General features: G+C 47.8%; 1 protein-coding gene across 1 annotated transcript in view; it reads left to right on the top strand.

Annotated features, from left to right (window-relative positions):
- Window positions 1–5,321: 5,321 nt before the first annotated feature.
- ABCA3 (ATP binding cassette subfamily A member 3) overlaps window positions 5,322–15,393 on the top strand; it is a 642,985-nt gene continuing 632,913 nt past the window's right edge. Inside the window, exon 1 of the mRNA XM_086941282.1 lies at window positions 5,322–6,038. The gene's annotated coding sequence lies outside the window, so the exon portion shown is untranslated. The remainder of the gene's footprint in view (window positions 6,039–15,393) is intronic.

Genomic DNA, 15,393 nt, shown 5'->3' with positions numbered 1-15,393 from the left:
CCACCACCATGTACACCACCGCCATGTCCACCTTCACGTCCACCACCACCACGTCCACCACTACCACGTCCACCACCACCGTGTTCACCACCACTGTGTCCACCACGACACCACCGCCACATCCACCACCACCATGTCCACCACCAACACCACCACATCCAACACCACCACATCCACCTCCACCACATCCACCAACATGTCCACCACGTCCACCACCATGTCCACCACATCCACCACCACATCCACCACCACCATCTCCACCACCACCACCACGTCCACCACAAGGCCACTACCAAGTCCACCACCACGTCTACCTCCACCACCACCATATCCACTACCACCACCACGTCCACCACCAAGTCCACCACTACATCCACCACCACCACGTCTACCACCACAACGCCCACCACCACCACCACATCCACCACCACCTCATCCACCACCGGGTCCACCACCACATCCACCACCACCACCACCACGTCCACCACCACCACTACGTCCACCACCACCACTACGTCCACCACCACTACGTCCACCACCACCACGTCCACCACCACCATGTCCACCACCACCACGTCCACCACCACACCCACCTCCACCACCACCACGTCCACCACCACCACTACGTCCACCACCACCACTACGTCCACCACCACTACGTCCACCACCACCACGTCCACAACCACCACATCCACCACCTCCACCACCACCACTACGTCCACCACCACCACTACGTCCACCACCACTACGTCCACCACCACCACGTCCACCACCACCATGTCCACCACCACCACGTCCACCACCACACCCACCTCCACCACCACCACGTCAACCACCACCACCACCACATCCACCACCACTACAACCACCATGTCCACCACCACCACCACGTCCACCACCACTACGTCCACCACCACCACGTCCACTACCACCACGTCCACAACCACCACCACTTCCACCACCATTATGTCCAGCAACACCATGTCCACCACCACCACGTCCACCACCACCACCACACCCACCTCCGCCATCACCACGTCCACCACCACCACGTCCCCCACCACAATTTCCACCACATCCACCACCACCATGTCCACCACCACCACGTCCACCATGAGGCCACTACCATGTCCACCACCACCACGTCTACCTCCACCACCACCACATCCACTACCACCACCACATCCACCACCAAGTCCACCACCACATCCACCATTACATCCACCACCACCATATCCACCATCACCATGTCCACCACCACCACGTCCACCACCACCACCACGTCCACCACCACCACGTCTACCTCCACCACCACATCCACCACCACCAGCATGTCCACCATCACCACGGCCACCACTGCATGTCCACCTTCACATCCACTACCACCACGTCCACCACCACCACGTCCACCACCACAGCGTCCACCACCACCGCGTCCACCACCACCGCGTCCACCACCACCGCGTCCACCACCACCACATCCACCCCCACCATGTCCACCACGTACACCACCACATCCACCACCACCACCACATCCACCACCACGTCCACCACCACCATGTCCACCACATCCACCACCACCATGTCCACCACCACCACCACCATGTCCACTACCACCACCACCATGTCCACTACCACCACCACAGCCACCACCACGTCCACCACAAGGCCACTACCACGTCCACCACCACCACATCCACTACCACCACCACGTCCACCACCACGTCAACCACCAAGTCCACCACTAAGTCCACCACCACATCCACCACTAAATCCACCACCACGTCCACCACCAAGTCCACCACCACCACCACCACCAAGTCCACCACCTTCACCACGTCCACCACCACCACATCCACCACCACCACGTCCACCACCACTGCGTCCACCACCACCGCGTCCACCACCACCGCGTCCACCACATCCACCACCACACCCACCACCACGTCCACCACCACCACTACGTCCACCACCACTACGTCCACCACCACCATGTCCACCACCACCATGTCCACCACCACCATGTCCTCCACCACTACACCCACCTCCACGTCCACCACCACCACATCCACCACCACCACCACCACGGCCACCACGAGGCCACCTCACTCTATCTATCTATCTATCTATCTATCTATCTATCTATCTATCTATCTATCTATCTATCTATCTATCTATCGCCATCACTCTATCTATCTATCGCCCTCACTCTATTTATCTATCGCCCGCACTCTATCTATCTGTCACCCTCACTCTATCTATCTGTCTCCCTCACTCTATCTATCGCCCTCACTCTATCTATCTATCACCCTCACTCTATCTATCTATCTATCACCCTCACTTTACCTATCTATCTATCTATCTATCGCCCTCACTCTATCTATCTATTGCCCTCTCTCTATCTATCACCCTCACTCTACCTATCTATCGCCCCTCACACTATCTATCTATTTATCTATCGCCCTCGCTCACTCTGTCTATCTATCGCCCTCACTCTGTCTATCTATCGCCCTCACTCTGTCTATCTACCGCCCTCACTCTATTTATCTATCGCCCTCACTCTATCTATCTGTCGCCCAACTCTATCTATCTGTCGCCCTCACTCTATCTGTCGCCCTCACTCTATCTGTCGCCCTCACTCTATCGCCCTCACTCTATCTATCTATCGCCCTCACTCTATCTGTCGCCCTCACTTTACCGATCTATCTATCGCCCTCACTCTATCTATCTATCGCCCTCACTCTATCTATCTATCGCCCTCACTCTAGCTATCTATCGCCCTCACTCTATCTATCTATCTATCTATCGCCCTCAGTCTATCTATCGTTGCTCACTCTATCTATCGCCCTAACTCTATCTATCTGTCGCCCCTCACTCTATCTATCTATCACCATCACTCTATCTATCTATCTATTGATCGCCCTCACTCTACCTATCTGTCTATCTACATATATCGCCCTCCCGCTATCTATCTATCGCCCTCCCTCTATCTATCTATCGCCCTTACTCTATCTATCTATTGCACTCACTCTATCTATCTATCTATCGCATCACCACAGCATCACTCAGCACCACCACAGCATCATTCAGGGGCACCACAACATTGCTATGCGCTACCACAGCATCACTGAACGCCACAGCATCACTCGTCACCACCACATCACTCAGCGCCACCACAGCATCAATCTGTGCAATCATTCAACAACAACTGGTTCAAATATGTTCTCTCAATGTTTCAAGCTTTATTACAAATGTCACAAAAAGATAAACCAACAAGAACCAGTTGATGAGGGTCCACTGTTCTGTGCACTAGAGGGCTATCTATGACTAAATTGTCACATTCCGGATTTATCGGGCCGGGAGCAAGGAACGCTAATGAAATTTGGATAACACGGTTATGATATGATTTGGATGTCAATTGTATTAGTAAGAAGAGGACTTTGGAAATTTCGGTCAGGATCTCAGAGCAAAAACAGGACTTAAGAGATTTGTAAGGGAAACATATGGCAATTTTATAACTCAGTCGGAAGACAGGAGTGATGGGATCGGATATGCGACTAAAGTTTTTGACAGGATATTGATCGTGGCTAGAGATTGAAGGATAAGTGGTTTGTGGAACGGTCTGTCTAATTATTGGAAGCTTTGGGATGGATTTTGTGGAGAAGATTGTTACTCTAATGGTTGAAGAGCTATCAATCTCATACCAAGGAGCTCTTTGACACGAGGACTCGTACATCTACAACGACAAGAATTTAAAGCAAGAAAAAAAAATTTCGTCTGACTTTGGATGTGGCAGGAGTTTGCTTTACAGCCCTGATGATGTCCTGGATAGGAACGAAAAGCGTCGGCTGTTGAGTGCATTTAATCCTGAAAAATTGGCTGATAATGTTGAATAATCATAATAAAGAACAAGAAGTACAAAGTAGTCGACTAGAAGATTTTGTCTTGGGACTCAACATTGAAATAGAAATATTGATAAAAAATGTTACTGTACAGTTTTGTGTGAGATATTGTTACGCTCCTGTATGTGTTGTGCATGTCAGAAAAAGATGTTAATATTTCACTTCGGTTCTTGTATTTTCGTCACAATAAAATACACTGAACATAATCTTCACAAAAGTTATTTACAAAAGTTTGAACTATTGCTATTATAAATTACAATAGCTTTTATTTAAGTATTAATTATTTAAAAAAATAAAAGCAATTGTTATTTATAATATTAATACATCTAAGTCACGTAAATACAACACATATTGCATTACAAATGCAATAGGTGTCACATTTGCGAAAGTTACAACTATTGGCATTGTAAATGACAAAGCTATTAATTTAGCTATTTTCAAAACCAACACATTAATAAAAAATGTGTCATTTACAATACCAATAGCTCAAACTTTCCTAATGCGAGACCTATTGCATTGCAAATGCTTGTTTAATGCACTTCGACCACTGGTTACAAGAATCCAACCTTCTCCACCACACCCACTCTTTATTTCCCTCACCACTGCATGGGTGAGCTGCAGTGAACTTAAGTGTCAGCGGGCTCAGACTGATCACAGAAGTGTCATAATTTCTATAAGTCTGCTCTTCCACGTCCATTATTCCTTATTTGGTGTCTGATGGTAGTGTATAGAATCAGGCACTCTAGGTCGTGTGCATTGTTCATGCTGCTCAGTATTTCCACCAGGGGGGGTCGAATATTTCTTTCCCACTCAGCATACCCCTTGCCACCCATTTCCTTCCTAAGTGCCCTTCCATTTCTGGTGCTTTGAAGCAGTTTTAAGACCTTCGTAGAGTTTCTCGTTGCTCGAACGGGTGTAATTTCTGATATTTATATGTTTCCCTCGTCTCCATTGCTTGATTTTGCTCGCGAGAAAGTGACACTCATATCCGTTGATATGTCACTCCTAATTACACTGAAAATATGAAAATATCGCATAGCAATTCGAAACCTTGTAAACTATGACACATGACTGGTATTTTTCTCTTGAAAAGGAAGCAAACCTAAAGAGGATGGTGTAAAAAGAGGAATAAGCAACGTTGCTTGCGTCTCCTAAAGTTCTTCCAAGGGCACCGGATCACTTACTGAACATGGCATGAATAAATTAAGCTTTGTTGATATGGTGAACCATACCTGCCTTTCAAAATGCTCCTTGACGTTGCAGGAGATTTGGCTGAAAACGTGTTTTGACCTATGTGGAAATAACGTCCTGTAGGTATCGATGTATTTGTCAGCCTCCTCAATTCGTACGCCCTGAGCTTCGAATGTTGTCCTGCCGCGTGACTAGAATTTACACAGCGCGAGGGTCACGTGACAGACTGAGCTAGTCACGTGAGTGTCGGTCCGGAAGCAGCTGTGCTAGGGGCTGGCTCTGCCGGTGACGTGACGGCTCCTCTGCACAACAAGTAGAGGTAACCCGGCTGATCAGCAGCGGAGGCGGCAGAGCGCGTCTTGTAGGACCGGGGACATGGCTGGAAGCCGGAGAAACGAGGGCGGAGGCGGCACAGCTGTTAATACTGGGGGAGCATAGAGGGATCCTGTGATCTCCCAGCGTGGCGAGGCCCCATCAGTAGCAATAACGGCGCCCTGGAAGCAGGGGGACGTTTGCAGCAAGGAGGTCAGTGTAATTGAGGGCAGGAAGGTAAGGGAATCTGTTAGCGGTGGAGCGGTAGCCAGGTTAATATAGAGAGGGGGACGTCGCTAAAAGCACCAAAATGAGAGAACACTAGGGGCAGGCAACGAGCGCAGAGATCCCCGAGTTTAGGTTATAAGGTTACCTCGGTGTAGGCCACCTGACACCTGTCATAAAGCATCCAGTGCCGCTGACAGCAGGCATCAAAAGGCATCGATCGTTGGAGACAGCAAAACAAGCTCCATTACTGTACCTGCAGTTAATCAGGCGAGGCCTCTGGCCGAAGACTTCCCCAGTCTGCTTCAGTGTCCGTTCTCAGAAGACGCTGGTCAGCGAGGCCTCGAAAATGTAAAGGACCAAGACAAGGAAGACCGACCCAAAAGAGCAAGAACAGTGGCCGCTGCGGTGAGTGTGTAATGTGAATTCATAAAATCACATTGTATGTGTAGCATCTGTCTCTCCCTCTTTGTTCTGTGTATATTGTTTTTTCACCTGAGCCTGTCCATCTGTAACACTGGTTGATACACAACGTAAAACAACACCAATCGCTCGCTCGCACAAAAACAGCCCTTCAGGTGTAAGCTGTAACTTGAAACCCTGGCGTTTATCCAATAACTTGTTTGCAGGAAGGTGCGAGTTTTAGAACTGTCAGTGAGTTGCGCAAAATGTAAATCAGGCTTTTACTTCACGAACAAAGGCGAATCTCCCTGGCGTGTCTTTTGTCCCAACGAGAGTCCTTCTTCTTATATACAGGGCTACTGGAATTGTGTGACAGTGGAAGAACAATCTATGTTTTAGTGTTGACCAAATTATCTTACTTGAAAAGGCAAATAATTAACACATTAAATGACAGATCCATTTAGTTATACTTTCATTTTAGTAAGCGGCCAAAGTGTATAAAAATAATTCGGGAACTGATCCTGAGCACAGTGGGGTCATTTACATAACAAAAAATAAAATATTCGGAACTATATTGTTTAAACGTTAGCATAGTGGAAACTGCATATAGATTATCATGCACTCGCATTAAATGAAAATCGAATGCAAGATAAACTAATCTTCACAGTGCAGGAGATTGTTGGTTGTGCTTTGAGGGACCACTGTTTGATTTTGGTGTTGCAAGAGATAAAACTAATAATTTTGTCTCCAAGAGAAATAATGTGATTAAGATCCATTGTGTGTCCTTTCGGGTCAGTGCACTGTCTAGGAGCTTAGGGTGAGGTTCCATTTCATGCACAGTTGGTAGGTATACAGACATAAACCCCCTTAATGTATTTGTATCTTCAATATTCAGAGTAATCAGCAGTGAATGAGATGTATGCATTCATGTAGATTTACATGGCGCATCAGTAACTCTGGACTTGATGCCCTTGGTAACTTCTCATTTACCCGGATTTTCACACAGATTTGGCCTGGTTTCATTAACATGTCAGTAAAACACTGACGTTCTCATAATTCTGCTGTGGCCGATACCTGATGTGACTGGCCTTATTGGAATTAAAAGACCATTTGTAATAAGGTTAGTGTATGAAGGGTACACCAAACGTGGGTTCCTGTTCTTAGGATTCAGTGACCCAAACATGCACAGTATGGCTGCCCGCGTGTTTTAGGCCTCTGTGTTGTTAGTCATACTGTGTGAGCATGGGCTAGGAAAGAAGAATGCCCGTTGTAACTGAGTGCATGACGGCAAGATCCAAGGTGAAAGTGTGCAAGATGGTTGTGGAAGCAGCTCAAGTCAAGCAAAACAGGACTAGAGCGGAGACGTGTACAACTGGCTGAGGGTGGACCAGGGTAAACTGGTGCACAAATAACTGTGTCAGTGCACACCTTCATGTGCTTGCCTCTGCGGGTTTGCATATGCCTAGGGTGGGGACCACCTTTTAAGAACGGTTGGAAGTCCCTGGCATCTAAGACCACCAGTGGCATTTGGTGCCATGCCCTGATTTTTTTAGGATTTTGCAGGTGAATTCAACCTAACTTTTAGTTAGTTGCTGGTAGAAGCCTACGGCCTATGTTTATGTTTATTAGTAAAGAGTGTAAAAACAGCATCATAACTGGGGTGCGGGGCCAGGTGGCTAAGGTAGGGAACATTCATCAGGCTCGTCTGCCCCTGCCCAGTAACATGGTTTTTGCTATCCTAACCCACCCTTTGATCAGCAGCTTGAACTTGACATACAGGGTATAGAAAACAACAGAAGACCTTATTTACTATACACGCCGTTGCAGCCCTGGTGCACGAGCTTCTAATTGTCAGCAGAGAGTGCCATCTTTATATTGCTCTCTTTATCCCTCTCCCTGCCGACATCATCTGTAGCATTCTTTCTCAGTGGTGGCTGCAGTATATAACAAAAATTGCAACAGCTCCAGGATGCAAGAAAACATCGTACCTTGACTCCTTCAAACGAGTCATCTAACACGTAGCTACTCCCTGTGGGAAATCCTTCCAGAGCAGCCAAATATTGTCTAGAAGAGCCAAGCTTGACCAGGAATTTGTAACTCCTGGGCCCCCTTCTAGGCTCCACTGTGATGGGCCTGTATGAGAGGCTCCTCGTGCAAGACTCCTTCATGTGGGTTGGAAGGCCTTGGAGAGCATTGCCTCATACCACATGTCCCCACTCCTGTTTCTGTACCTGGAATCTCTCAGCCTCGTAAACTCAGCACTGCCCTTTTCTGTGAACTGATAGGTGTATTACTCTACCCAACAAAAGTGAGCAAATAGTTATTACCACAGCACTAGGGTTGTTGACAGTTACGATGCTGGTATCTAAAAATTTGCCTCAATAGATATTTGACGTCTCAATTTACCACAATCACATGGTATTCCTACAACTGATAGTTGCGAGGCCCCGTGAGAACCACTGCTCTTCTTTTCTCTCACTGTTGTCTTCTTCCATTTAATAGCCTTTTACAATTGTCCTGTAGGGTGATGTTTGATTTTTTTTTTGTAATTGACTCAACAATGTACACAGTGACAGACAGAAACTGCGGACGTTTTTGGTAAAATGCGTATTTTCAGCAGTGTGACATAAGAAAAATATCCATAAAACCATAATGTTGTTTACTTACATTTCTTTCTGTTATTATGAAATAGAAATATAATTTGTTTAACTTCTGCTTCCAGATCCTACTTTCGGTTTCTTGTTTTCAGCTGTTCCTTGTTCTTTTTTCAGTAAGTGATTTACTGATCCAGCATTTTGACAATGATTTTTTTTACTCTTTTAAAAAATGTTTTTTTAAGATGGATCAGCCATGTCTTTTTTGGGAAATCGCCTTCAGAAACTATAACTCAAAACCATATTTTAACTCAAACACTTTCTTGCTAGTTCTCTGACTTGGGCAGAGATCTATAATGCCTTACTGCTTAGAGTATGAATACCACACCTCCTGTTTACGTGGAGCTTTGACGGGCATACAGATAATTTCCTGTGAATTCACCCAAAGGTGGAGCTTAATTTGTAAAAAAAAAAAAAAAAGTGTAATTGTCAGGAGGGCACTGCCGCTTTCACCACCCATTGCTCCTACTAGCGCTGCCAATAGATGCCGCCCAAGCTCTTCTTATAGCTTTTGGTGGCAGGTGTTAGTGATTTTAATGTATATTTAAATATTAAACAGCTGTTGTGCCTCTCAAAAAAATAAGACAAACAGCCACCATGTGGCAGGCTGTCATAAGAACCGGTGTTGACAAAGTGCAGTGTCGAGCACCAGAAACCACTGGCTCAAATTATTCACTGCTCAGAGACTAGGGGGCCCATTAGGATGGCGGGCGGATTGCCCCCGCCAGGCTGGTGGTAGCCACCGCCGGCCTGGCGGGGGCAATCCGCCCGCCATCCGTATCTTAATTCCCCCCGCCATATTAGGATGGCGGGGGGGACCGGGCGGACGGAAAGACCGTCTGCCGCTTTTCCGCCCCGGTCGCCTTGCGGCCGGGGCGGAAAAGGATTAATATGGTGGCGGTGTCTTTTAGACACTGCCATCCATATTATGATGTGCTTGGATTGATGCCTCCGCCACGGAAAGGCATGCAGTCTTGGGCCCCCAGAGTGAAAGAGAGGTGGGGGGTGCACACGGGGGTACCTGTGGTACCCCCCAGCATTTGCATACACAAAGCAGCAGGTACCGCGCGGTGCCTGCCGCTTCGTGTATGCAAATATATACATGCATTTTTAGCATTGTGGCGGGCGGTGCAGAGAGCACCGCCCGCCACAATGTTAAAAATGAGGGATGCGCCCGCCACTGTGTCGGGCGCATACTAATGCCACCATCGGGACCCCCGCCCTTATGGCGGACGGTCCCTTTCTCCTATGGGATGGCGGGCGGACAAAGTCTGCCCGTCATCCTAATGGGGGCCTAGGTTAGGCCTATTAATATCGACCTGTTTTGTGTAATCCTGATGCACTTGCCATACTCCTCAAACAGTTTTTGTTTGTGATTAAGGTGCGGTATCACATGTATGATAATAGCCTGGTTTTAAGCACGGATCCATTTTTTGCTTCCCATCTCCACGCTTGACCCTCGTTCTCTTCTCTGCTGGTTTGCCTTTGTTATAGGATATGTGCAATAGATCCTCTACCACTTCGATTTCTCCCTAGACCCTCAACCTAACAACAACATGTCCGGACTTGTCCTTGAATTCTTTATAAGCTGCATCTGCTTTGCATAGTTTGTTTGCTGATATTTAGGTTGAGCAAGACCGGAGAACTCTGGAACCTTGTAGAAGAAGAATCATCTTTGGGCAATTTTGACGACTGTGTTCAAAGTGGACTTTCTTGTCCCAGGGCCAAGCATTATGACATCCAGATTTGTATTAAGCATGTGAGGTACTGTCTCCGCTGCCTGGCTGGAATATGCACTTCAGCTGGATTTCTACCTAACCAGCACATTAATCAGATTCCCTCGATCATGTCATTCACTCGCCAATTCCAGGCACATCATTTTAATTTGAAATAATGCACTTTTGTGTGGGCCGTTCTAGGGTTGCATTTGTTCTCGGCTTCCTTTTCCGTGTTCTGTTTCTGGAATGACTTGCAGAGTGTTAAGCATTATTAAAATGCGTTTCAGTGGGGAAAAGAGTTTAATGGTGGCTTCCCCACTATCGAGCTCCTTTTTTGAGTTTCTGCTTGGCATTTCATTTGGAGATGTTACATCTGACTATTATCAAGTACTAGAAATTGAAATAGGTGCAAAAGACACCTTTCAAGGATTTTAGAGGGGTCTCCGACCAATGTTGTGTGAACATTTTGTGTACAGTTCCAAAATTGTGAATGTTGGTACCTTTGTTTCCTATTCTGGCCCCTTTCATTTCCCATGCCTGACTTTGAAATGGCAGTAAACCTCAGTGCTCCATAGTAATGAGCAAATCTATTTTGCTCTGCAGTTGGGTACAGACAAGAAGATGACTATGGGATATTTCTATTCTTGTAACCACAGCAGTAATTAACTTCCTGTACCACTATAGTGATCAAGGCTGTAACCTGCATTGGCCATATCAGGACTATGTGGTTTTATTACGCATCCTCATTGAGCCCATACCGTTCTACAGATGATGTTGGTCAAAACGCTTAATCTCTCATTCTTTCTATTCTTCTCTGCATACGTGTTTGACCATACCTGTAGGAGCTTGGATTGTTGGGTCGATTTGTAGGGAGTTGACTAACTTTAGGCAGAATTTGACTTTTTCTTCCAGCTTCGTAACTTCAGTGTCTTCTTCTCCTTTCTGGATCTGGCGACCGAAGGTTTTTATCCTCGAGCATTCACCCTGATGTCAGTATTGAAAGTTTGAGCCGTAGCAGCCTAGGCAATAAATGCATATGTGCTAGCTGTTGGCCCGAGCTAAATCTAAATAGTGAAATGTTGAGGTAAATTTAATCTCAAGACCGTCTTCTGGTATGAGCAACATTGAAGATTTTGATGGGCACCCCCCCCTAACAACAAGGATCTGGCTCACACCTTCCTCTATGCTGCTATATACAGCAGGCTGCATGCATCGCACAGAGCCATTAGGGAGAACAATGTTGCTGCCCATGGATCTATAATGGGCTTTTTATGTTAAAATGTATCTTTTTATTTACATCATTGCTGGCTGCATTGCAACAAATTTGCACGTGCATTAAAATTACAAAAGTAGTTTGCGCTGCTGAAGTTCCATTTTTATTAAACTATTTCAACCTTAAAAACTGTTCCTATTGTCCTGACTATAATTGTTTATCTCCGTGGTTGCACGTTGGACCTGAAAGCAGCAGTGTCAACTGAATAAATACAGAAACATGTCAGCTGTAGCGAATGTCAAACAAATCCTTGACAGAGGCCAGGCAGCTTTAGCACTGGACATTTTATTTATAGGGAGTAAAACACGCCAGTATGTCCAATGGCTGGTGAGCTGATTCAAGGAAAAGGTTTCCCCATCAAATTTACCCACAGAAGTAAAAAAATGCCTTCATTTAGATCTTTAATCACATTACAGTCCTTTTTACAATTGAAGGACAACCATTTCCTGTAGCTGCACATTTTGTATGTATCGTATTTAGATTAGTACGAGTCACACTACACTGAAGTAGAACATGATTATTTCATTTCTGTGTTCGGCAATCTCGATGAACAGCATGTGCGCTTAGTCTGGCTCAGTACATTGAACATGAGGACAAACTACAGAAACTCATAGGACAAAATATGAAGAATTGTACAGTGTCTGCTCGAGCTGCCCAAACAGCCTTCTTGATTGTGTATTTATTATGTTTATTGTGCAAACGTTTACTTAACTACAATGTAATATCACCATGTGTATCTATATTGTTACATTATGTTTTATGGATCTCCTGTACTTGCCCGCCCTCACCAACCCTAATCCTTTTCTGTCACCAGGGCCATTTGTTCAGTGACCGTCTCGCATGTATTTGTGTTGAGGATCAATATTGTTTTCTTCCTAATGGCTATAGTTTGACTTTCTGGCTCAGTGTTATCAACTAAACATTTTAAGTCTGCATTCTTGATCAGTGCTCCCTTCTGCTTCCTTATCATGACATTGGTAGTATTCTTTAAGCCAGATGCAGGGCCAGCTGATTACATTTCCCAGTGTGCTCAATTTCTTTCTTGCGCATTACCTGTCTCAGTGATCATATTTTCCTGCTGCATTGTACCTGCTGCTTGGAGAAATCTATCTGGTTACATTACAGATCTGAGGTCAGTGTGGAGATCCAATTTTAGGCCGGAGTCTACCAGACTGCGCGGCTGTCCGGTTTGCTTAAGACATCTTGGGGACATATGAAAAACGTCCCTGGGAATGCATTCTTCCCCATTTCGTACCATTGGCTTCGTGGTTTGCAACTCACATTTGCGTGCTTTCTATTTGCTGGCTTTATTTGTTTTAGGCTGTCCATCTTATGTTTGTCCCTCGGGCGGAGCTTTGTCTACTTACTGGTTCCTTCTGAGTGCTACTTTTTGGTAAAGAGGCCTTTAAATCTTTTTCTTCTCTTGTCACATTTGCTGTACATTCAAAGACAGAGTTCGAATGTAAGGCTGTGTTTTCCGAGTGAGCTTGATGTTTTCTTTTTTTTGCTCTGACTTCAAAGTGAGAGGCTTTTTTTATAGCACACAACGTTTAAATGTCTGTAAATGAACTGTGCAGCTACTTCAAAATATATCAGAATTAGGAAAGCAAGAATAAAGTACTGTTTATTTTGTAATTCTGAAGTGTGGTGTAAATAAATATTTTAGTACGATCAAAAAAATTAATACACTGGGTGTTGTCACTTTCACGCATTATTGTTTGTGCGCTGTATATTTTTATCAGTAATACTATGTCTGTGCAAATGTAATGGCCATTTCAATATCAAGCATTTACAATGCAATGGTTTTGCCTTTGTTAAAGTTAGAGCTATTGGCATTGCTCTTGACATTATTTTTATTTATGTTTTTTTTAACATAAATAAATGGCATTGTCATTTACAATGCCACTAGCTTTATCTCTCGCAAATGACACACACAAACACACACAGAGCCCCCCACACACACAGCCACACAGAGCCCCCCACACACACAGCCACCCACACACACAGCCACACAGAGCCCCCCACACACACAGCCACACAGAGCCCCCCACACACACAGCCACACAGAGCCCTCCACACACCCACACAGAGCCTTCCACACACACCCACACAGCACAAGCAGGCAACAGGGGCACACGGAGGCACAAGCAGGCAACAGGGGCACACAGAGGCACAAGCAGGCAACAGGGGCACGAAAACGGAGGCACAAGCGGGCAACAGGGGCACACGGAGGCACAAGCAGGCAACAGGGGCTCACGGAGGCACAAGCAGGCAACAGGGGCACACGGAGGCACAAGCAGGCAACAGGGGCACGAAAACGGAAGCACAAGCAGGCAATAGGGGCACACGGAGGCACAAGCAGGCAACAGGGGCACACGGAGGCACAAGCAGGCAACCGGGGCACACAGGGGCACAAGCAGGCGACAGGGGCACACGGAGGCACAAGCAGGCGACAGGGGCACACGGAGGCACAAGCAGGCGAAAGGGGCACACGGAGGGACAAGCAGGCGACAGGGGCACGAAAACGGAGGCACAAGCAGGCAACAGGGGCACGAAAACGGAGGCACAAGCAGGCAACAGGGGTACACGGAGGCACAAGCAGGCAACAGGGTCACAAAAACAAGCACAAGCAGGCAAAAGGGTCACAAGCAGGAATTGTAATTTAGACTGGGCTGAAGTGGAAAACGGTCAGTAGGGAAGTAGTGCGGCTGGTGCAGTGGTACCAGGCCGAAAGGTGAGAGGGGCTGTCTGCACCCCAGTTTGGACAGTTTCCACTACCTAACAGGGATTGGTGGGAGGGGGGTGTACTTCTTGCTTGCTTTAGGGCTGTTACTTCGGGGACGCAGTGCACGCTCTTGCCTGCTGCCTGCTGCCGACGGGACACGACAACAGGCAGGGAGAGGACAGGCTGGGAGAGGGCAGGGAGGGGACAGGCTGGGAGAGGGCAGTGAGGGGACAGGCTGGGAGAGGGCAATTTGTGAGAGGGCAGGCTGGAAGTGGACAAGCTGGGAGAGGACAGGCTGGGAGAGGACAGGCTGGGAAAGGTCATGGAGGGGACAGGCTGGGAGAGGGCAGGCTGGGAGAGGGCAGGCTGGGAGAGGGCAGGCTGGGAGAGGGCAGGCTGGAAGTGGACAGGGAGGGGACAGGCTGGGAGAGGGCAGGCTGGGAGAGGGCAGGCTGGGAGAGGGCAGGCTGGGAGAGGGCAGGCCGGGAGAGGGCAGGCCGGGAGTGGGCAGGCTGCGAGAGGACAGGCTGCGAGAGGACAGGCTGCGAGAGGACAAGCTGCGAGTGGGCAGGCTGCGAGTGGGCAGGCTGCGAGTGGGCAGGCTGGGAGTGGGCAGGCTGGGAGTGGGCAGGCTGCGAGTGGGCAGGCTGGGAGAGGACAGGCTGGGAGAGGACAGGCTGGGAGAGGACAGGCTGGGAGAGGACAGGCTGGGAGAGGACAGGCTGGCAGAGGACAGGCTGGGAGAGGACAGGCTGGGAGAGGACAGGCTGGGAGAGGACAGGCTGGCAGAGGACAGGCTGGGAGTGGGCAGGCTAGGAGAGGACATGATGCGAGAGGACAGGCTGGGAGAGGACCGGCTGGGAGAGGACAGGCTGGGAGAGGGCAGGCTGGGAGAGGGCAGGCTGGGAGAGGGCAGGCTGGGAGAGGGCAGGGCAGTAAGGGGGAAGGACCCACTGGCCCCCGTGTCAGCCCCACCCCTGGGAAACCCAGG

This window comes from Lissotriton vulgaris, chromosome 10 (genome assembly GCF_964263255.1).
Source record: "Lissotriton vulgaris chromosome 10, aLisVul1.2, whole genome shotgun sequence".
NCBI classification, from domain to species: domain Eukaryota; kingdom Metazoa; phylum Chordata; class Amphibia; order Caudata; family Salamandridae; genus Lissotriton; species Lissotriton vulgaris.
The sequence above is the reverse complement of the archived record's forward strand: the minus strand, read 5'-3'. Positions and strand labels throughout refer to the sequence as shown.